Raw genomic sequence first — 25,206 nt, forward strand, 5'->3', positions numbered from 1 at the left:
AAAAAAGTTGGAAAAAATTCGTCCTCATTTGGAAAATGATACCGAATATTTGGTTCATGAAACTAATTTGGTTAATAATACCAAATTAGATGCATGACAAATATCACTGAAATTCCCAAGGATCTTATCTATCTCCTCAACTAATTTAATTTTAATTATATGTTTAGGAAACACATTTAGAAACAAGCACACATATAGATAGTTATTAGTCTGAAAGTCAAAGGTAGGAGAAAATGATCGATATGTGAATTTGTGCTCATCAGTCAAACACTATGATCAGGGAGCTTTTGATCTATAATTCCAAAGACACAGAGATCCCTGAAAAGACGATTGTAGGTACCCTCACTGGTTACATTGAACAGAGGTCTGCATTATAAGACATAATTAAAAAAAATCTTTTATTGTTATTTATTTATTTTATTGTATTTTATTATTCATGCTGTTACAGTTGTCACCACTTTTTCCCCCTTTGCCCACCTACACCCAGCCCCCCATTCCCTGCTCAGGCAATCCCCACACTGTTGTCCTTGTCCATGGGCCTTGCGTATATATTCTTTGGCTAATCCCTTCACCTTCTTTCATCCATCCCCCCTTCTTTATCCTGACACTCTTAATTTTCATAGATTTTCCTAGTAAAATATATAAAATACGTTTTTCCACAATTATTCTTTGACTTTGGTCAATGGCAACATTAGACAACATTAGGCTACCAAGATCAATTTTTTTAATGAATAAAACAGATCCTTCAAGGATACTTAATGGAAAAAAACACAAGCTGTTATCAATGGTTATTTCAGGCAATAATATTGCTATGAAGTTTTACTTTGGGTCTTTGTTTCAAATTTTAAAAAATAATAAAATGTACACAAAAATAAAGCATGCACAATAAGCACCCATGTACTTGCAATCTAGAATTTCAAGCATTTTATGGGCTTATTTCAGATATTTTAATTTTTATTATCATTTGTTTTGTCAACAAGCTAATTTTACTATATAAGGTAACATAAGGTGTTTATAAGAAGAAAGATGACAAACTGAGATTTACATGAAATAAGACATAGTAAGACAAAGGTGAAAGTGTACACCTATATTTCCAAAAAGAATAAGCTGTGTCCAGTGAAGTCAAGGAGCCTGGCAGGTCTGGGGAGTGGTGAGAAGCTGAGTGAGTTAAGAGAAGAAGCCTTGTTGTTAAGGGACAGTGGCTGAGAGAGTTTGGGTTCTGCCAGAATGTTGAGAGGTTAGATACTGAGAAAAGATTCCAAGCTAGGACTTTATTCTTAAGCAAGTAGCAAACAGGCAGAGATGATAAATTTTCATAGCAGTCAAATTAGAAAATAAATGGGCTAATGGAACGGTGGTGGAGAACAAAGATTGTTATGGATAGCTTCAGGTTACACAGACTTTCTTTTCAGACTGTTTTTGTTTGTTTGTTTGTTTTAATCCTCATCTGAGGATTTTTAGAGAAAAGTGAAGGGAGGAAGACAGAGGAACATCGATTGGTTGCCTCTATTTCTTGTGCCCTAACCAACTAGGGACCAAACCTGTAAAGAAGGCATGTGCCCTGACTGGGAATCGAACCAGTGACCATTCAGTTTATGGAGCATGCTCCAACCAACTGAGCCACACTGGGCAGAGCTAGGCAGATTTTCTTACACTTTATTTTTATTGTTTATGCCATTACAGTTGTTTCTGCTTTTCTCCCTTTCCCCATCTCCACCCAGCCCCAACAGTTCCCCTCCTCAAGCCAATCCCCATTTTGTTGTCTGTCTTACAGGCAGTTGTTTTAATAAGCCAACCTCTCCTGAGACTTTGCCAAAAGATAAAAAGTGAAAAGCTAGTGTTTTCTAAATTTTAAAATTGTCCTTTCTTTTAATATTATAGACAACTCAAACTTTCCTATTAAAAACATGTAGTTTTTTGAAACTTCCATTCCTTTTTTCGTTTCAAAAATATGATGACTTAATTGTTCTCTTACCAAGAGACACTCTGATTTCCCATGAGCTACATATCTTTGAGAAAATGCCAGAAAATTTTTGAAGATAGTTTGACTGCAGAAAAAATTTAAAGCTCTTTGGTGGATCTTTCTGAAGGGATGTAGACATTTGTTTCATTATCTTTTATTGGCCATTCATCTTTCCTCTTCTATGAAATATTACTCATGTCTTTTTGCCACGTTTCTTCTTTTCTAATGATTTCTTAGAAATCATTAGAAAAGGTCTTAATGATTTCTTTATATATTCTGGACACATATCTTTTGTAATATTCCTGTGAAAAATTTTCTCTTCTTTTTACAAATTTTACAATCAAACACTTTACTGTATCTTTTGCCTTTTGTTGAAATTATATTTTAATGTAAATGTAATTAAATTTATTAAGTCTTTTCTATATCAATCATAATTTTTGTATATTGTTCAATAATTCTTCCATATCCAAAACTTATTAAGATATCCAGTTTGGCTAAGGTTTCCTCATAGACTTATAATCAAGAGACAAAGGCAAAGACAAATGACAGAGAAGGGAAGTCAGAAAAAAAAAGACAGCAGCAAAATAGAGAGAATTGATAGAAAGGAATCAACATAGATAGGAAAGCAAACTCCAGCAGCTGTGGCTTTGAGTTCTATTCCTTAACCTTTTTATCTCACCTAAGTTGTCCATTAGTCTTAGTGACTAAAATCCACGCTATTATTTCATGTTTAATGAAATGCACGTGGGCTGCGCCGTACGTGAAAACAATGAATGACTGCGCCGCGGGCCCTACAGTGGCGGTAGCCTGAATGCTAGTAAGAAAATGACACATCAGACTAGCCCTCTTCAAAATTAACGAATCTTCAAAGCATCTTCTCTAAAATACATGTTTGAAAGCTCATTTTCTTTCCTATTTATAGGATAAGGGCACCCACAGAAAAAACCTGGAGAAATTTTGTAATGTGTGAGCCGTGTAGTAACCCAGAGCTCATCTTGGCAAACATGAAGATGAAGATACTGAAGTCCGAAGAAGTGAAGTGATCTTGGGTGTGTGTTCACCCAACAAATATATACAGAATTCCTGGTGGTGCCTTGGATGCTGACATGACTTAGATATTAATTACTCAGAAGGAAAGATGAGAACCTTTCTTTGGTGGATGTTATAATTAAAAAAAAATACAACAAAAGTACACTCCCTCTAATATATACTTTCTTTCTTGTTAATCAATCCTATAGAGTAGAAAAATGCTATAGAGGAGCAAAATAAATGCATTAGGCATTCTCCTAAGATATATACACTTCCTATCTGGAGTCTGGGTCCTCACCTCTACACAGAGCTCATTTTTATTATGCATAGGCTTTCCTTGTTGCCTAGGAAGACCTACACTAATTACCTGCTGCAGGACTGTGCTGATGGTTCACTTTCTGGCCCTATAGGCTATGCTGTGAGTCTAGTCTCAATTCCCAGATCTTGCTTGTACAGATTAACTCACTGTTAGGAGAATCATCATTAGAATATCTACATCCTACATTTTGCTTATGAACATAAGCATGAGATTCAATCTTATCTGTATTAAAATATAAGATTCTTAAACACAAGGAATATTGAACCTTTGCATCCTTGTATAGAGCTCAGTATCACAGACATTCAGGAAATGTATTATAATTTAAATGAAAAAAATATTAGTATAAAAGGCAGCTGGAATAAAAACTCCAACCATATCAAGGCAGCTAAGAAATAAGGTCAAATATGGGAGAAGACAGGGAAAATTGTGTAACCAATGACTTTATGGCTTAACTTTTAAAATTCAGTGATAAAAGTGATGTGTATTTTAGATTCAAGATTTGTAAATTTATAGAAAAATGCTCCAGTTTAGAACTTAAATTGGAGAATTATTTATTTAGACATTTATTTATGTTCTGCAGGAGATGAAGAGAATGGAATTTTAATTTTCGTTGCCTAATTTTATTACACTAATAAAAACTGCAACAAAAATCATCTCACTTTAGATAGGTTTTCTCATATCCCATTTTGATTTTTCTTCATGTTTCTTTGTTAAAGGGAAAAAATTAAAAATGCCCACCATTATTTTAATATAATAAAAATATAAATACTCGCTTCTCTCTCTCATTAAGTTTCTGACCACAGTGCCCACCAGAAAGATTTTTGTTCAGCACAGAGAATAACCTATGGAAGTATTAAGAGAAAGGAAAAAAAAACGCAATGGAAATACCACGCGTTATCAATCCCTGGTGAGAAAAGACAGAATCTGTGGAATAGCCTTATGCAAGATTGTGAGGTGTAGGTGACGTCAGGCATGGGCTTTATCTGGCTTTTCAAAGATTTTGGACCTGTGGAATATCTTGTCAGTTTCAGGCCTGTTATAATCCTGTGACTATTGGATGAGATTTTTAGAACTGGAAATGGTGTTGTTCCTTCCCCAGAGTTGTTGTGAAAAGTGTAAGGGTGTTTTGGCTGTACCATTCCTACTGGGGCAAGGTTAGCTAAGCATCCCACACAGAGAAGTATTTTATTTAACCCAAAGTGCCAATGGTGTGCTCATTGAGAAAAACATGTGTTTCCTTCCAGAATTGAGGAGTCAGGGAGCTGGATTTTCCTATTGACTCTGGCTACAAAAACAAATGAAGAAGTTTTTAGTTTGTTTTACATCTAGTGCAGCTGAGCAGACAGGAAGAAGAAAGTGATTTAGGCAATAACTTTTCCATTTAAAGAATTGCCTTGGGAGGTTTCCTGTGATGCATATTTCAGAACATTATGTTAACACAGACACGTCACTGAAAAGACCATAGTATAAGAGGCAGCTAGGAAGCTAGGTGTTGGTGTAGGTGTTGCTATGTGATTTCATCATGCCTACTGACCAAGAAATTATAGAAAACGCAACCTAAATCACGTCTTTCCCTCAGTTTACAGAGAAGCAGCCATAGGACTAATACGTAAAATGACTTATGTGTATTTAATTACTGAGGAAATGGATCCAGTAGTATTTCTAATAACCACATATAACCATGCTGTTCTCTGTAACATAGAGATAGGTTTTGTGTCTGTGTCTGTGTGTAGGGGCATGATGGAAGTACAGGGCAATCAAATTGTTATGTTTTTGTAAAATAATATTATTTAATTTAATTTTAATTTATATTCTTTTATCTTATTTTCCTTGCTAAATATACATTCTATTTAAAAACATTTTGTTCTGTCAACATGAATCAAATATTAACTACTGAAATCTTTCCTCAAAGCAATGAATAAAGTTTTCCAATACTTTAGGAATGTTATTTGTGAGTGATGACCTCTTTCCATCTTCTCCAAAGAAGTTATTTGGAAAATAACATTTGGAGAAAAATTTAAGACTTTGGAATTTTCCTTTGTGAAGCTATTTGTGGCATGTGTAATGTAGTGTGTGTGATTTATGATATATTAAACTTTAAAAGTAGAAATGATTTCCTTGCTATTACCCCCAGAGGAAGAGGGGAGAGTAGATAGAAAGAAGAATAAATTAGAGCCCATGGGTGCCTTCCCCTTAGTATGTATGCCTAATAATGTAAACACCTATGGCTAAAAATACATTTACACAGATCGATAGAGAAATCTTCAGGTAGTCAATACGCATCACTAATTTCTGTGGTCCCAGCCTGAGGCAAAAAAATGAATAGCTGAACTCATATTGTAAAGATTGGTCACAAGGAAGTAGAATTGTTTGTCAGCTAAACATGATCATTAGAATATATGATTTAAATAAGAGTTTACATTGAATGGAAGCTGAAATCCCACACTACGTTTTTTTTACCATATTTGAAAGCCTGTGATGATTTAATCTCACTAAAACATACATTATTTTAAAAGTACATATAGGATTAAGAAAAAGGAGGTATTGCATTTTCTAGACAAACACATTTTGTTGCAATCAATAATAATATTATGAATATAGATGGTTATTCTGATTTTGTTTTCCTTATGAAACTTTGGAGGTTACAAAGCTGCTATTATGCACTTTGGGAGATTTCTGTACTGTCTTAGATAGGCACTTAGAGGGCTCAGAATTGCCGTCAACTCTAGCTGTTTCTTAAACGTAAAATCTATATATAGGAATCTACCATGTATTTTTAACAGTCTTAGTCAACTGAAAAATGAGTTCATTTACATAATAATGAATACCAAAATAAGGACCAGTGTTAAAAAATGTATGGCACAGACCAGAGTCCTGCAGAGGCTCAGATGAAGAAAGAACAACTAACCACAGCCTGCATACAAATATTCTTTATAGGTACGATAGAGAATGGCATGAGTTAGAAGCCCCTGTTGGGTTACCTACGTGTTATAAGTGGTTTTCTTCAGGAGAAAGGTCAATAGTGCAGGGTGGTATCACATTACAGAATTGAGTTACCATCTCTGAGTTCCTTCAACTTTTCGATTATAGCAACTAGAGCCTCTCACATGGACATAGACTGAAATGACGATATCTACTTCCAGACAAATAGCTCCCAGAGAGGAAACCAAAGAATCCAAGGTAGCTGTAATCAAGAGGGATGATCAGTGGAGACAGAAACAGCACTTGAATGAGGGCGAAAAAACCACCTGAAAGTGACCAATGCCAAATATCAGGTTCATGAGATGAATAGTGCTGGTTTTCAATCAAATTCATCTAATTGGGTGAGCTTCTGAAACTTTAATTACTATCCTAAAAGTTAGATATTTGATTATGAAATATATGTACATTAAGAATTCACTAATAAGCTTAAAACATGGAGATTCACACTTTAACAGAGGAAATTTCAAATGACAGCCATGACTTTATTTTATCAGAGACCAAAGTGAGCGAGTCCTACAGACCAAAGAGGCCTGGAAGCTACAGTTTTCCAAGTGTCATAAGAATATGGTGCTGGGTTTCAGCTTTCATTTAGTTTATAATTATTAATTTTTTAAATTTAACTTTATTTAAAAAGCAAAAACAAAACCAAAAGTTTGTCCACCTATTTCTTCCAACCCCCAATTCCTTGCCTCGGACAATCAGCAATCTGTTTCGTTTTGTTTTGATTTGTTTTGTTTTGTTTTGTTTTAGATTCCACAAATGAGAGAGATCATATGGTATTTGTCTTCTTTGTCTGATTCATTTCATTTAGCATAATGCTCTTATAGTCAATCTATGTTGTTGCAAATGGCAAGATTTCATTCAGTGTTATAATATATATAAAGTAATATATATTATAATATATTATACATAATTATATTATAAAACATATAGTATATATAACACAATGTCATATATTATACACATTATATAATATTATAGTATAGCATATATAATAATATGTAATACATAATATAAATTATTATATAATGTATTACATATAACATATATTATATATTATATATTATATAATTTATATTACATATTATAATATATTACATATAATAATAATATATATATTTATATATATATATAAAACAAGCCTTTTTATCCATTCATCCATGAGTGGATGCTTAGGTTGTTTCTATGTCTTGGCTATTGGAAATAACACTGCTATAAACATGGAGGTACAGATATATTTTCAAATAAGAGTTTCTGTTTTTGAGGGGTACCCAGAAGTGCAATAGGTTTTTATGGTATCTCTATTCTTAATTTTTTCAGGACTCTCTATACTGTTTTTCACAGTGGCTACACCAATTTACATTTCCATCAATAGTACACAAGAGTTCCTTTTCTCCATATCTTTGTCGACACTTGTTATCTTCCACCTTACTGGTAATAGCCATTTTAAGGACACAAGAAGGCAGTAGAGTACATGGAAGGCACACTCACCTCCTTCCAGGAACATTCTGGAATTGTAACTAAAATATAGAGGATTCAACCTGAATAACCAACTGAAGACTATTTGAAAAAAAGTCTTATAACCAAGGATCTGCAGAGTAAGCCACATTGAGACTGGTAGAAAGAGCAGAGATGAAAAAAGGGTTGGCCTCGTGCCCACAGGCAGTGACTGAGATACTGGAGGGATATCTCAGCTGCAAATATTTCTTCTGAGAAGTGTGGGGTCTCAACCTCATGATGAATTCTCCATCCCAGAGCTTGGAAGAAGCACCCACATAACATCTGGCTGTAAAAATCAGGGTGATTCTGGCCATCAGGTAGAGACAGAAGTTTGCTAGAGGCACAAGTACCCTCTTAAAGGGCCAATCTACAAAATCTTGTTCACAACCACTGACCCTGGGCTCCAGTGGAGGGAGGGTGGAGTGGACTAGGAGTCCTGTGGGAAGATACTGGGGTTTATGGCTCTGGGGAGAATGTTGAAGGGACAGCCACCAGGGATCCTGATCTGAGTCCCTGTCCCATACTACAGATGACATTTTTCTTGGGTGGAGCACTCCCCTCATATGGCATCATCCTGGCGGTAAGCAATAGCCCAACCCTCTGGTCTCCCTTTTAACCCACCCTGCAGAGTTCAAGCCCTGCCGAGAAGTCAGCTGGGGTATATCGGTCTGGACAGACTTGACTCAGGGAGTGTTGGTGAGTTGTGTGGCATTCAGGTAGGGATCATTCCTCCCATCATCCCTTGCACCAGACTGGTGCTTCTTCCTCATGGGAGATCCACTAGTCCCACCCTCCCAACTCCTGGCAGTGCCGTCCAATTGAGCTTGGGCTTCTGGCAGAACCTGGGACAGGCTGGGTTGTGTGGCTCTAAGATAGAGGACAATTTTACCTTGCATGCCAACTGGTGCAAAACTTTTTCTTCACATTGCCAAATATCAGTCTGTTTGGGCCTGATAAACTCTGCTTGCCTTACCTCGACAATTTCCTGAGACTTCACTTCACCACAGAGGTCTGCAGCCAACTAGCTAAATTGGTATACCCTGGGGTTTTGCTAAGTGGCCTTGGACCCAGCACTGGCACTGAGATTGAACCTGTATTAATCTGGTGAACACCACTTGCCCCTACCTGGTGACTCACTGAGATTCTTCCTCATGCAACTTGAATACCACCAGAAGCTCTTCCAATGACTGATCCTAGCAGGCAGAGGCAGGTGGAGGTGGACCTTGGGTTGACTTGGGACTTTTGTTGATCTACACCTAGGTTTGGTGCTGGTGGAAGCTGGTTTTGGTGCACAGCTTGGTTTTTTTTATGAACACACAGGACCAGCAGAGGCAGCTACAAACTATGCATCACTTTGTAGCACCAAACAGGTTACCTGGGACCAGTCACAGGCAGTGTCTCACATTGACCTGCATCAGAGACCCTCCCAAGAGACCCCAGAACCAACACACCCAGTGCCCAGCTTCAGACATCAGAGCAGGATCTAATTAGTTTCATAAGATCCATATCCAAAGGGAAGTATCAGCAGGCACAAACCCTGTTGAAGTGAATTCCACTTCTTATAGTCAGAACCTACACCGAAACTTGTACACCATGGTTGAGGTCAATCCTCACAGTCATCCAATAGCAATCAAGACTCAACTACAACAGGAGGGCTCACATAACCCATACAATGGACAAGCCCAGGCAATCAAGGAGAATGCACCACTGGATCTCACTGAATGCCTACTACACAAGGTCACCTTACCAGGGCTGAGAGCCTTAGCAGGCCTACCTAATGCATAGAAACAAACACAAAGAGACACCTAAATGGGGAGACAAAGAAATGTGCCCCAAATGAAATAACAGGAGAAATCTCCCTAAAAACCCTAAATGAAATGGAAGCAAATAATTTACCAGATACAGAATTAAAAGAAATGGTTATAAGGATACTCAAGGAACTTAGAACTGAAAGGAACTTAGAAGTGTGACAGCATGACAAAGGACTAGAAAACATGAAAAAGCACCAGTCAGAAATGAGGATTACAAAATCTGAAATGAAGTGTACACTAGAAGGCAAAAACAGCAGGATAATTAAGCAGAGGACTAAATCAGTGATTTGGAAGACAAGGTAACAGAAAAACACTTAATACGAGCAGCAAAAAGAAAAAGGAATTAAAAAAAATTAGAATAGTTTAAGGGACCTTTGGAATAACATGATACGTAACAACATCCACATTGTAGGGGTTCCAGAAGAAGAGAGAGAACAAAAAATCAAGAATTTATTTGAAGAAATATGGCTAAAAACTTCCTTAACCTGGTGAAATAAAAAGACAGGAGATTCTAAAAATGACTAAGCAGCAGCAACTGTCATCCTATCCTTAGGCAAAGGGAGAAGAAGAAAAGCGTTTCTAGTGCATTCTATTCCCTACACCTCCCACCTTCCTTCCACCTGTGCAGCAGGTGTTGCCCCACCCAAAGGGCCTGCTGTGCAGTGGAAGACTCGACACTGGAACAGAGATAAGAACAGAAGCTTCACACCCATCATTTCATCACAGTGGTCGGGAGGTCAGCAGGCTGACAGCCTGGTTTTACAGGTAAAGAAACCAAATCTCCATGAGAAGCAATGTGCCAGATGCCCAGCATCCAGCGTAGGTGTGTCGTGCTCTGTGCCGGGGAAACAAAGGGCCACAGAGAGGAGGCCCCAGCCCTCTGTCACGACAGCACTGGAAAGGAGCCCCATGTTCCAGAGCCCAGCACTGTCATGGAACCAGTATCACCATGGCAACTGCACCTTCTCCCTCTGCCTCCCCACCTGCACCCCTGTTCTGGACTTGTCCCCACCTAAACGTGACTCTCCTCTCTCTCCTCCATCAGGACTCTATTATCTGTATACTAGGAACCATCTAGGGTGAGGCAGTGGGGATGGATGACAAATTCATTCCTTCAGGCTATCCCCTCAGCAAGGACCACGGAGGGTCTGGGACATGGAGGGCCAGCACTGTCCCATGACACAAGACAGTCAAGGCCCTGACTGCACGCGGTGTCAATTCTAAGGGAAGGCAGGAGGGAAAGGGGACAGTTGTATGTCCAGTTGTCAAAGATTTGGAAAAGAAGAATGAGGTTCCCTCCTTCTTTTTCCACTGCCATCTAAAGACCCTGGCTGGGCCAAATGGCATAAATTTATTGAAACTCTTTATCTGTAAAGTGGGCCGACGCCACCCACCCACATTGCTATGCGTTCTCTAATCAATAAAGGAGCTGTGCATTTGAGAGGGAGGTTGCACAGGTCAGAGACGGAGGCTATGCAGGTCAGAGAAGGATGTGCCAGTCAAAAGAGGAGGTTGTGCAGATTTCACACAGGGTTCGTGACAGTCACAACCTGATTTATGGATGTGGTGAGACAGGAACAAGCAGAGAGGAAATGAAAAGCTGCTCCAGGTGTAAAGAGGATCAGAAATAAAATGCTTGATTCATCCTGGAGATGGGGTTGAGTGAGATTACAATTATTATTTTCCTAGAGATATGACTCTTAATTTCACTGGAGTACCCAGCTTTGGACAGGATATCAGTGTCTATTGGTATCAGCCTGGGGGAGGAAATGAGGGCCTAATCTGTGGGCTGCTGTCTGGCAAGTGGTTTATTTAAAACAGTTTGACTCCTTGATGATAACTGCATCTGAGGGTGGCCATGTGCGCTGCGCTGGTCTGAGCTCAGTGCACCAGTCGCCTACAGCTGATGTGGGGACAGCTGAAGGCACGTGGCCTCCACTCAGCTGGGTCCAGCCACACAAAAGAAATAAGCACACCAGGGCAGGGCAGGCAGGGATCCTCTCCCGTCATTCCTGGGCCAACAGCCCTCAGGCCCCAGAGTCGCAGAGTCTGGCTCCAGTGCCTTTCTGCCAGAGTCAGGGGAGTGACTGGGCCCTGTCGACGCTACAGGGACCTGACAGTTGCTGGTCTTTGCGGGTGTTTCGGCCTTTGTAGTAGCGGGTGAACCATCAGTGAGGAAAACGGGCATTTAGAGGCCTGACATCTGCCACTGGGTCCACCATCCCCGCTTCCTGTGCACGCTTTATATGCAGAGCTCATAAAACAGACAAATTCTGCAGAACGGTTTTATTTGGGTTTTCCCAACAGGGTGCACACTGCTTCTTAGTTTTCAAAACTTCACCTTTGGGCAGAAAACCTGACCCTCTGCAGGACTGCTTTTGGATTTGCTGGTGTGTCCTGGCAGGAGGCACTGCCTAGGGAGAAGGAGCACTCTGCTGTGGGCAGTCCCGTCAGCCTCTCCTGATTCCAGAGCATCTGCGTTCTTAATCCCAGGAGACTGGCTAGATGCCTGACATCACTCTGTCCCTGTCCCTGACACTGCCCCCAGGACCCTCAAAGAGAGTGGGGAGTGGAGCAGATGTCCAGGGGGATGGCCAGGCAGTGGGCCAGTGAGTGGGGGGCCTTCAGGAGGGACCCCCATACCACCTGCTCCACCCTCAGGCCGGCAACAGTAAGCAGACAGCATCTGAGCTGCCCCCACCTCCAATGGCTGCAATTCCTGGCCCCCAAGTAAGAAATGAGCTAGAGAGCTAAGGTCACAGCCCCAGGATGGGAGTCCCCCGGCCCCAACACAAGCAACACCAGGCAGGTGAACGTGAGATGAGGTGTGTGGAGCGCCCCAGGCCCACTGGATGCAAGAGGCCCAAGGGCTGACCTGTGGGGGAGGAGGGACAGGAGGCAAATCCGATCCAGTGTGACCCTGGTCTGCAGGCAGGACCTCTCCCTCCGTGAGGCAGCTCACAGAGCTGCAGCTGCATTTCTGATCAAAAATTGACACAGGTTTGGATGAAAAAATAAACAAAAGATTTTTTAATTTGAGAATTTATTTACTTGGGATGTGTTAAAGAGGGTGAAGAAATCATGTGTATCTATATGTTAATGAGTCGATTTTACTACAAATATAAAATTTTATGGAATCAGAATGTGTGTGCTGTCCACTGCTCTGTGGCCCTTGCCGTGCCTGGATCTCGGGAACGGGGCCATCACAGGCCACCTTCCAGGTGCTGAGAGGGGCTGGGAGACAGGCAGGTGAATAACAGCAACTCCTTATTTCAGGAGATACTGAGAGCTAGGAAGAAAACAAACTTAGGGGAAGTGAGTGAGTGGGATTGACAGGCTATAGAAGGCCTCATCCCCTGCTCAAGGGGTTCTGGCACAATCCATTCCTCATGGGACAGTTCCCTTCTGTGTCCCTGCCAAAGCCACTCCCAGCTTCCTGGGGCCACATCTAAACCTTGGCCCATGGTCTCTTCCTCCATCCTGAAAGCCAACAACTCAGGTTGAGCCCCTCCCACCTCATCTCTGACCCACCCTCTTGCTCACTTCCTACTTGCAAGAACATGTGGTCACCCTGGCCCAACTAGCTGACACGGGATAGTTGCCAGGTTACCTCTATGACCTGTCTTACCATTGTAACCTGTCTTACCTCTGTGACCTGTTGCCATGTGATGCCCCATAGTGCCAGGTTGAGGCCTCTGTAGGGTGACTCCCAAGCAGGCTCAGAAGGGCTCTCCCAGATGTGATCATATTGAAACTCAGACGTGGCTGTTCAGACAGAGCTGCTCACATGGAGAACTGGGGAAGCCTCTCCCAAATAGACAGCAGGAGGCCTCAGGACAGAGACAGCAAGTCTGGCTGGGGTGCAGGACAGGGCAGACAGGGAGAATAAAGGGCCCTGGGGTGGGCTGACAATGCTATCAGAACCAGTAGGGCTTTTAGACACGAGAATGAGTAGATCTGATTTATATTGTTAAAGATCACTCTGTGATTGGACATTCAGAATCTTTGACATGTGTCCTGAGAGCACAGGTAAAGTTTAGACAGATGAAGAGGGTGGGAAACGTGCTTCGGGTGTAGACAGTGGGCCCTGCATGCAGCCCGGAGGCAGGAGACATGAGGAGGGGAGACTGGAGCTCAAGTCCTAAGAGGCCTGTGAGTGACGGGCTGGGGCAGAAAAACAGAAGACGCTCCATGGAGGAGAGTGTGGGGAGGACAAGGGACCTGCGATGGAGGGGATGGTACAAAGGGGACAGGGGACCTGCCATGGGGTGGGCAGGGCATGGGAGAGAAAGGAACCTTTATGAAGAAAGGGGGGACAGGGACTCACTATGGAGAGAGTAGGGCTGGGGAGATAGAGCACCCTGGGAGAGTCAGGGGATGGAAGACAGAGGACCTTAGAAGAAGGCAGGGCAGGAGGGAAAGGAGACCCTCCATGACACAGGTGGAGCAGGGTAGACAGAGGATCCTGGAAGAAGGGAGGACCAAGGGGACATGGGATCCACCATGGAGGGGGCAGGGTAGAAGGGACAGGGAAATCTTCATAAAGAGAACAAGGGGACAGGGGATTGTTTATGTAGGGGGTAGGGCATGAGAGACAGAAGACCCTCTATGGAGGGGACAAGACAGGTGGGACAGGGAACCTTCCATGGAGGGAGGAGGGAAGGGAGGACAGGGGACCTACCATGGAGGGACAGGTCAGGAGGGATAGGGGAGTAAGGCCAGGTGACAAGGCATCTTGCTCCATTGTGGGGCTCTTGTCCCTCCTCCATGAAGGGTCTTCTCTTCTCCCTGCTCTGCTGCCTTTCCAGGGTCACTGTCCCCCCTGTCCTGCCCTTTCCCAGGGTTCCTTCTCCCATTCCCCCTAAGCTTCCTTCTCCATGGATGGTCCTCTTTCCCCTCTGCCATGTCTTCTGTGGTTCTTCCCTGGCCACTCACTCACGGGCCTCTAATGGACCTGTGCTCTGGCCTCTGGTCTCCAGATCTCCAGCCTCCTGGCCATGTGCCCCCCACTCTCTGTACCTGAACCACACCTCACCCTCTTCATCCACCCAAATGAGTGATTTTCAACTGGTGTGCCAAGACACACTGTTGTGCCAAGACACACTGTTGTGCCCCGCAAATTTTAAAACATGTAATTCCTGACAATGCAGTCAGGGGCACTGTCTTCTTTTCCCTCAGATTCTCATATTAAAAAATGACAACATGGTTTCAAATAGGAGACTAAAGAAATGTTTTTCTATGACCTGTTGGCCACTTCAGAACTTAGAAAATGTAATTGTCAGTTTATTAGAATGAAACATCTGAGAGATGAGAACGAAAAAGTGAAAAAAAGGAGAAAAGAGAATAAAATTTAAAAAATAATAAAGGTGACAATAGCCTTGAAAAGATGCTAGTGTACCTGAATAAATAGCCAGGTATTGCTTGTCTTAAAAATTCTTGCAGAACATCAGGGCGCCTGCCATGGCACACTGGTTGAAAATCGCAGGTTTAAATCCTACCTGCAGTCTCAAGACACATCTTAAATATTCAAATGTCAAACCACAGAGTGATCTTCAGAGGGAAAGGGAATGCAGGGAGGCAGAAGTGGGGGTAGAAGGGGTAAAAGGTGATGGAAGGAGACTCGCCATGGGTGGTGAATATACAATACAATATACAGATGACGCATTATAGAATTGCACTCCTAAAACCTATATAATTTTAGTAAACAATGTCACCCCAATAATTAAATGAAAAATAAATAAAAGGTAGGGGTTTTTAAGAGTGATTGTATCATGAGGGTGGAACCCTCATGAATAGAATTAATACCCTTTAAAAGAGACCCATAGTAAACTTATTGGGGAGATCACTTTGTAAGTTATATAAACGTCTAACTACTATGCTGTATGCCAGAAGCTAGTATTCAATGTCAACTCTAATTGAAAAAATTAAATTATTAAAAATAAAAAATGTATAAACCAGAGTTATCTTAAAAAATATATAAGTCAGATCAAGTTATTCTCGTGTCTCAAAGCCTGACGGCACCAGCAGCAGTCAGCTGTCCAGACAGAGTCACGGCCGGGATGGTGTCACACTGAGGGGAGAGGAGCGTTTTGTCTCATTCCCCCAGTTTCCTCCGTCACAGGTCTGGTGGCGTCAGGCACTGGTGCCAGGCAGAGCTGTGCTCCATTGAGAGTATGCTAAGCTGTCACTGTAGCTACTTAATTCTAGTGTGGGAGCAGACACAGAAAAAATCAAAAATAAAAAGACCATAAAGTTCCTGATAGCATTTGCAACCCACTCAAGGGACCTTTATCTGCCTGCCTGACCTCCTCTGCACCCCAGCCAGCCTGCTCACTAGCCCGGGGGCAAAGGCTGGGAGGATTCTACCCAGGCAGTCAGTAAGAATGCATCTAGTCAAACTCAGAACTGCAATTCTCTTAGGAAGGAAATGAAGGGAGGTATCTGCTAAGATCAGCCGCACACAGCAGGACTGAACTTCTCATGACACGGTGACAGGATAGCAGATGCATGACCCTGCCATGCTCACTCTTCCTTGCCACATCCCAGGGGAAGTATGAATCACCCACAGCAGGGAGTAGCTCCCCAGCCCCTGAGAATACTCAGACCCTCTATGGAGCCCTTGAGCTCACATGGCTGATATCAGACTATGGATGCTGGATGCTTTAAATCCTGGGACCTCGCCTGTTTTGACATTTTAATTCCATGCTTACAAAGAAAACTAGGTCTGGGTGTCTTGTACATTGCTCAAAAGTGTGCAAGCACCCAGAGGGTGGCAGCTACAGCTAGCATACCCTGGGATATTTGCTGAGCGGTCTCAGACCCAGCACTGACAACAAGTTTGAATTTGTATCATTCTGGTGAACATTACTCACCCCTACCTGGTGAATCTCTGAGAATGTACCTAATACAACTCGCATGCCACCAGAGGCTCTTTCAGTGACTGAGCCTAACAGGCAGCCAGAAGGTAGAGGTAGATGGGGGCAAATCTCAGGTTGCTTTGGGACATTTGCTAACCTGCTTCATGCACGGTGCTGGCAAATGTCAGCCTCAGTGCTTTGCTTAGACTTTCCCGCTCTCATGCAGGCCCAGCAGAGGCAGCCACAACTGTGGATTGCTTTGTAGCTCCAAACACTTTCCCCAGAACCCAGCCACAGGTAGTATATGACATTGGCCAGCACAAGAATCTCTCCTAAGAGGCCCCAGAACCAACGTACCCAGTGGCCAGCTTCAAACATCAGGGCAGGAACTAATTAGCTTCACAAGTAGCATATCCAAAGGAAGACCTACTGAGGCGAATTCTGCTCCATGTGGTCATATCTGCAAAGCAGCTCACACACTGTGGTCAGGGTTGATTCTCACAGTCATTCACCCTGTGGGTGAACAACAGGCATGGACAGTCTAATAGCAACCAAGACTCAATTACAACATGAGAGCCCACATAACCAACACAAGAGACATTTCTAAGCACTCAGCTCAAGTGATCAAGGAGACCGTGCCACTGGATCCCACAGGACACCTACTACATAAGGCCACCCTGACTGGAACCAAGACTGGAAGTCATAGCAGATCTACCTAATACATAGAAACAAACACAAAGAGAGAACCAAAATGGGGAGACTAAAAAATATACCCCAAGGGAAAGAAAAGGAGATACTTCCAGAACAAAAGCTAAGTGAAGTGGAGGCAAGCAATCTACCAGATATAGAATTCAATTCAATGGTTATAAAGATGCTCAAGGAATTTAGGGGAAGAACTGATGAAATCAGTGAGAACTTAAAGAGATAGTAAGCATAAGAGAGGACACAGAAACCATAGAAAAGAACGAATAATTAAGAATACAATATCCAAAATGAAGAGTACATTAGAGAATATATTCAGTTGGAGGAAGCAGAGTATCAAAACAGTGATTTACAAAATAAGGTAGCAGGAAATAATCAGAAAAGTAAAAAGAAAAAAGAATAAAAAAATGGAGATAGCTTAAGGGACCTTTGGAACAACAAGAAGCATAACAACATCTGCATCATAGGGTTATCAGAAGGATAAGTGAAAGAACAAAAGGACTGAGAACCTATTGGAAGAAATAATGACTGAAAATTTCCCTAACCTAGTGAAGGAAAAAGACAAGTGTAGGAAGCACAGAGTCCCAAACAAGATGAATCCAAAGAGGCCCACACCAAGACATATCATGATTAAAATGGCAAAGGTTAAAGACAAAAAAAAAAATCTTAAAAGCAGCAAGAGAAAGAGTTAGTTGCCAACAAGAAAACTCTATGTTTTGTCAATGATTTCTCAACAGAACCATTTCAGATGAGAAAGGATTGGCAAAGTAATGAAAAGGAGGACCTACAAACAAGACCACTCTATCCAGCAAGGCTATCACTTGTAATTGAAGAGAAATTAAGAGCTTCCCAGACAAAAAGCTAAAGGAGTGTGTTACCACTAAGCCAGAAATACAAGAACTGTTAAAGGGTCTTTTTAAAGAAGAATAAGATGGAAAAAAAAACAGGAACATAGTTAACAGAATAAAATGGCAATAAATACATACCCAACAATACAGTCAAATCCCAGTTCTTGAACATCTCCCATCTTGAACAATTTGGTTCTCAACAAAGTTGTTATGAGAAAAATGTCTTGCTTGTTGAACATAACTTTGATTCTACACCTGAGAACACTTTCATGCTGATACCTTTATGATCAGCCACACATTTCTCAGGTGTGATTGGTTTTGGAATAAATCACTTCTCAAGCTGCCCTCTCAATAAATTAAGTTTGAGAACCAAGGTTCCACTGTAAACATAAATAGCTTAAATACTTCAATCAAAAGACATAAAATAGCTGAATGGATGAGAAAATAAGACCCATATATAGGCTAGCTACAAGAGAACCATCTCAGAATGAATGACAGACTAAAAGTAAAGGAATGGAAAAATGTATTTCTTACAAATAGAAATAAAAAAAACCCCGGGATAGTAATATTTATATGACAGAATAGACTTTAAAACAAGGTCTATAGTAAGAGACAAAGGAGGACACTACATAATGATAAACCAACAAGAGGAATAACCCTAGTAAATATGCACCCAACATAGGGGCACCTAAGTATGTAAAGCAAATCTTGATGCACATACAGGGAGAGACTGATGGTAATATAGTCATAGAACAACATTTTCACACCCCGATGACAACAATGGATAGGTCTTACAAAAGTAAAAACGAAACCAGCAACTTTAATGGCACACCAAAGCAGATGGTTTTAATTGATATCTTCAGAGCATTTCAACTGAAAGCAGCAGAATATATGTTCTTTTCAAGTGCACATGGAACATTTTGTAAGATAGATCACATATTAGGACACAAAAAGTCTCAAAATATTCATGAAAATTGAAATCATACCAAACATCTTCTCTGACCATAAAACCAGAGATTAATGAAACCAGAAATTAATCATAAAAAAAATGAAAAACACACAAAAATATGGAAGCTAAATGAAATGGTTTTAAGTAATAAATGGTTTAACAATGAGATCAAGGTAAAATTCGAAGATATTTTGAAACAAATAAAAATGAACAGCACAACCCAAAATGTATGGGACACAGCAAAAGCAATCCTAAGAGGGAAATTCATAACATTATAGACTTACCTCAAGAATCAAGAAAAATTTCAAATAAATGATCTAACTTTACACTTAAAGTAACTAGAAGTCCTGGCGGGGTCACTCAGTTTGATAGGGCTTTGTTCAAATATGCTAAGATTGCAGGTTTGATCCCTGGTCAGGGCACATAGAATAACCAACCAATGAATGCATAAATAAGTGGAACAACAAATTGATGTTTCTCTCTCCCCCTTTTTCTCTCTCCTTCTAAAACCAATAAATAAAAAGTTTTAAAAAGGAACTAGACAAGAACAGCAAAAAAAAAAAAGAAAAAAAGAAAAAAACAACCCACAAAATGAGTATAACAAAAATTCTAATAAAGATCAGACCAGAAATTTAAAATGTGTCTATAAAATAATACAAAAACCAATGAAACCAAGATCTGGTTCTTTGAAAAGATAAGATTGGCAAACCTTTATTCAGACTCATCAGGAAAAAAAAGAGAGTCCTGGCCAGGTAGCTCAGTTTGTTAGAGTGTCATCCCGACATGTCAAGGTTGCACGTCGGATCCCCAGTCAGGGCCTATCAAAGAAGCAACAGATGAATGCATAAGTAAGTGGAACAAATCGATGTCCATCTGTCTGCCTCTCCTTTCCTCCTACCCCTTCTCCCTTTATCTAAAAATTAATTTTAAAAAAAGAAAGGAAAAAATAGATAGGACCCAAATAAAATCAGGAATGAAAGAGAAGTAACAACTGACTTTGCAGACATACAATGGATTGTAAGAAAACACTATGAAAAACTATATGCCAACAACTTGAAAACTCTGGACATAATAGATAAAGTCCTAGAAACATATCTTCCAACCTCAATCAGGAAAAATTAAAAGAATGAATAGACCAATTACAACTAATGAAGTTGAATTAGTAATAAAAAAACTCTCAATAGGCAGAGGTCCTAGACCAGATAAATTCACATATGAATTTTTCAAAACATTTGAAGATGAACCAACAACTATCCTCAAAGTATTTAAAAATTTTGAGAGAAAAGAAAACTTCCATGCTTATTTTAGGAGGCCAGTGTTATCCTGTTCCCAAACCAGACAGAAAAGGGTAGGTCAATATTTTGATGAACAGAGATCCTAAAATCTTCAACAAAATATTAGCAAACCAGATCCCGAAATGCATGAAAAGATCATACACCACAACCAGATGGGATATATACAGGGGATGCATGGTTGCCACGATATCCTCAAATCAATAAATGTGATACATCATATAAAGAAAATGAAGGATAAAATCACATGATCATATCAATAGACACATAAAAAGCATTTGATAAAACCCAACACCCGTTTATGATAAAAACGCTCAGCAAAATGGGAATAAAGGGAATATACCTAAACATAATAAAGGCCATGTATGACAAACTCACAGCCAACATCATAGTCAAGGGTAAACCCAACAGCATTTTCTTTAAAATTCGGAAGGAACAAGACAGGGATATGGACTATCACCACTCTTATTCAACATAGTACTGGAAGTCCGAGCCACGGCAATAGAGACAAGAATACAAGGCATCCAAATCGCAAAGAAAGAAGTAAAACTGCCATGATTTGAAAGAGACGTAAAACTATATATGGAGAAGATTCCACCAAAACTTCCTACAGATTCCACCAAAACGTACTAGAACTGATAACTGAAATCAGTAAAGTAGCAGGATACAAAACAAATACCCAGATATCAGTTGAATTTTTATACACCAAAAATGAAATCAGAAAGGAAAACTAAAGAGAACAATCTGATTTAAAATTGCATCAAAAAATAAAATAACTAGGAATAAATCTAACCAAAGGTTTAAAAGACCTATACTCAAAAAATTGTAAGACACCAAAGAAATTGGAGAAAATACAAATATATGGAAACATATACCATATTCATGGATAGAAATAACATCACTGAAATGTCCATACCTCCCAACACAATATATAGATTTAATACAATTCCTGTCAAGATATCAATGGCATATTCACAGAACAAACATTCCAAAAATTTATGTGGAGCCACAAAATACCTCAAATAACCATAGCAATCTTGAGAAAGAAGAACAAAGTTGGAGGAATCACATTACCTGACATCAGACTATACTACATGACCGTAGTAATCAAAACAGTATGATACTGGCATAAATACAGACATAGATCATTGGAGAGGAACAGACAGCCCAGAAATAAACCCATACCTTAATGGTCAATTAATATTTGACAAAGGAAGAAAAAGCATACAATGGCATAAAGATAGTCTATTCAATAAATGTTTTGGGAAAATTGGACAGAAATGTGCAAAAAAATGATATTAGACCACCTTCTTATACCATACACAAGAATAAAATCAAAATGGGTTAAAGACTTAAATGAAAAATTCAAAACCATAAGAATCCTAGAAGACAACATAGGCAGTAAAATTTCAGACATTTCTTGTAGCAATATATATTTTTTGATATGTATCTTCATGCAAGGGAAACAAAAAAAAATAAACAAATGGGACTACATCAAACTAAAAAAGATTTTGCACAGTGAAGGAAACCATCAACAAAATGAAAAGAGAACCCAGCCAATGGAAGATCACATTCACCAATGATACATCTGATAAGGAGTTAATATCCAAAATTTATAGAGAACTTATGAAACTCAACACCAAAAAACCTCAAACAATCCAAATTATAAATGGCTAAAGGACCTGGAAAGACACTTCTCCAAAGAGGACATACAACCAGAGGGGAGGTGGGAGAGGATAATGGAGGGAAAGCGGGGGAAGGGTTGTAAGGAACATCTATAAGGGACACATGGACAAAAACCAAAGGGGAATAGGATCAAGGGTGGGAGGTGGGGGTGGCTGGGGTGGGGGGAGTGGTGGGGGGAAAATGGAGACAACTGTACTTGAACAACAATAAAAAAGAGGACATACCGATGGTCCATAGACATATGAAAAGATGCTCAACTTCATGAATCATCAGAGAAATGCAAACTTAAATCACAATGAGGCATCTTCTCATACCTGTCAGAATGGCTATCATCAATACATCAACAAACAAGTGCTGGCAAGGTTGTGGAGAAAAGAGAACCCTTGTGCATTGTTGGTGGGAATGCAGACTGGTACGGCCTCTGTAGAAAACAGTATGGGGTTACCTAAAAAAATTAAAAATAAAACTGCCTTTTGTCCCAGCATTTCCATTTCTGGGAATATCTCTGAAGAAACCTGAAACAGTAAAAGGATAAGTGCACCCCTATGTTCACAGCAATGTTATTTACAATAGCCAAGATTTAAAAGCAACCCAAATGCTCATCAGTAGATGAGTGGATAAAAAAGGGGTATATTTACACAATGGACTACTACTCAGCTGTAAAAAAAGAAAGAAATCTTACCTTTTGCAATAGCATAGATGGATGAGGAGAGTATTACACTAGTTTAAATAGGCCAGTCAGAGAAAGACAAGTGCCATATAATTTCACTTATATGTGGAATCTAATGCACAATATAAACTCACAAAAAAAATAGACACTGACTCGTAGGTACAGAGAACTGACAGCTCTGAGAGGGGAAGGGTGCTGAGAGGTTGGGTGAATAAGGTGAAGAAGGAATGAAGAAAAAACCAAAAATCTCACAGACAAAACAACAGTATGGTGATTACCGAGGGAAAGGGGGGATAAATGGTGATGGGAAGAGACTTGACTTTTGGTGAATATCTACAGATTATGGAATTGTACACTTGAAACCTATAATTTTATTAACCAGTGTCACGTTAATAAATTCAATAATTTTTTAAAAGGGATAATAGCCATTCTAACAGGCGTGAAGATCTCACTGTGGCTTTGACTTGGTTTTGTGGTTGTGATTTGTTTTATAGTCATATTTGTCTTCTAGTCTAATGATTATTTTTTTATCTCACAAATATTCTTATTTCCCTGCAGTTTATCTTTGTAATCTAGATACAGCTTCTTGTTATATATTCCATGTTTTTATTTTTTTCTTGAATATCAAGGCCATATCGATCAGTACTTTTCATTCTTTTAAAGAGGTTTAATTGCACATAGAAGCAACAAATGTCCAACCCAATGACATTTAAAATACTAAAGTCCAACAAAATTGTAAACCACAAGTGTTCCTGATGTTTCAGAATTCAGTCATATCTGATCTATTCTTATATTTTCACAATATAGTATTATTCAACTATAAGAGAGTCTATGTTCTGACACCAGCTCTTGTGATGAAATACAAATCAATTCTGTGCTAACCACCTGGAGCTGGTGTTAGATTCATAGATTTATGGGCATGGACCTGCAAGGCTGCCCCCACTTCAGAAGACAGGCACATGTGGGGTCCCTATGCTACCTGCATTTTTGATCAAGTGGCTACAAAACCAGGGGTTTCCATGACACCTCTAAGGTTTGATAATTTACTGGAATGGCTCACACAACTGTCTTCCCAAAACACTCCTGTCCCACTATATACCTCTTTTAAGAACTCTGATTCATGTTCAACCCAAAATATGTATCTTTTAATGACTGTCTCCATGACCTCAGGCAAAATTCATCACTCCGTGCTACTTTTGAACCTCATCTGGAGGTCTTTTATTAGGCATTTCATAGTAATTTTAGTTTAATTGCATGTGTCCCTTAATAGATTTTTGCCTCCTTAAAAACAAGGCTTATAACATTTTTTGTTCTTCATCCTCTGCAGTGTGTCTTTCATACACAGAACACATGCAGTCCTAAGTATGTATATGTATATCTATCTGAATATATGTGTGTATGTGTATATGTGTGGGTATAATGTAGGTGATCTTTATCATGAGCAAAGGAGCATCCCTGGAAGGAGTCGCTTACACATACTTTTGTCTTTCCACAATACCAGGTTTATTAGGGGAGACCACCTCGGGTAGCCAACAGAGTCAAACACAAGTTACACACATAAGGGAGGAGCTTACATGAGAGAGGTGGGCAGAGCAAGCATCCAGTGAAATCTCAGTCACTAGAGTCATCTGCAGGTGGAGAGGGGAGCGAAGTTTTAAAATAGGCAGCCACAGTGGTGGCATGTGTGTGGTGGAGTGGGAGTCTGTGTGACCCATGGTATAGCCAAGCTCAAGACCATTGGGTGCTTGGATCTTTGAGTTCTTTTTTTAAAATTTATTTTATTATTTTTATTGATTTTGTAGAGAGAGGAAGGGGTAGAGAAAAACATTGATTTGTTGTTCCATCTATTTATACGTTCATTGATTGATTTTTGTGTGTGTCCTGACCGGGGATTGAACCCTCAACCTTGGTATATTGGGAGGATGCTCTAGGCAACTGAGGTATATGGCCAGAGCTGAGAGTTCTGAGTTAAAGCCCACAAGGGGTGGAGGTCTCATTCATACGGCTGTCCAGATGGAGTCCTTATCCAAGTGTCCAGACTTGTGATTTTGGAAGTTCCAGGCCCCTTCTAAAAGTGTTCCCATTACACCCCCTACCTCAGTCTTGACATAACATTTGACATAACTATCATGGCTGACACTGACTCCCTATTGGGTGGTCAAATATGTCCCAAAAAGTGTGATCTGTTTTTGCACCATACAAAGTTTTCTAATCAATTATGAAGTTTAACTATGTGGACTTTCTTGCTTGCTTTTCTCCTAATTTCTCTTTCTCTTGCTATTGGTCACAGATAAAATAAAGAAGATAAAGAGGATATTCATCTGCACAAGTGTCTTGGAAGGTTTGCAGTGATTACTGATTAGAAATAGTCTACACAACCAAGAATAAAAATATCTAATTGGTTCCCAACTCCAGGAGAAGCTTCATTGATTTTTGTGACACTGTGGGAAAAGAAAATATGCTGAAGATGATTAGAGTGTAGAAATGCTCTTATTCCTCCTGAAATCACAGCTCTTTTTTCCTTTGGACTCATATTCTCTTTTCTTTTATACAATGAAGGTGAAGAAAACATGTATTAGGCTCTTTGAATCTCAGTTT

Source organism: Desmodus rotundus, chromosome 5 (assembly GCF_022682495.2).
Source record: "Desmodus rotundus isolate HL8 chromosome 5, HLdesRot8A.1, whole genome shotgun sequence".
NCBI classification, from domain to species: Eukaryota; Metazoa; Chordata; class Mammalia; order Chiroptera; family Phyllostomidae; genus Desmodus; species Desmodus rotundus.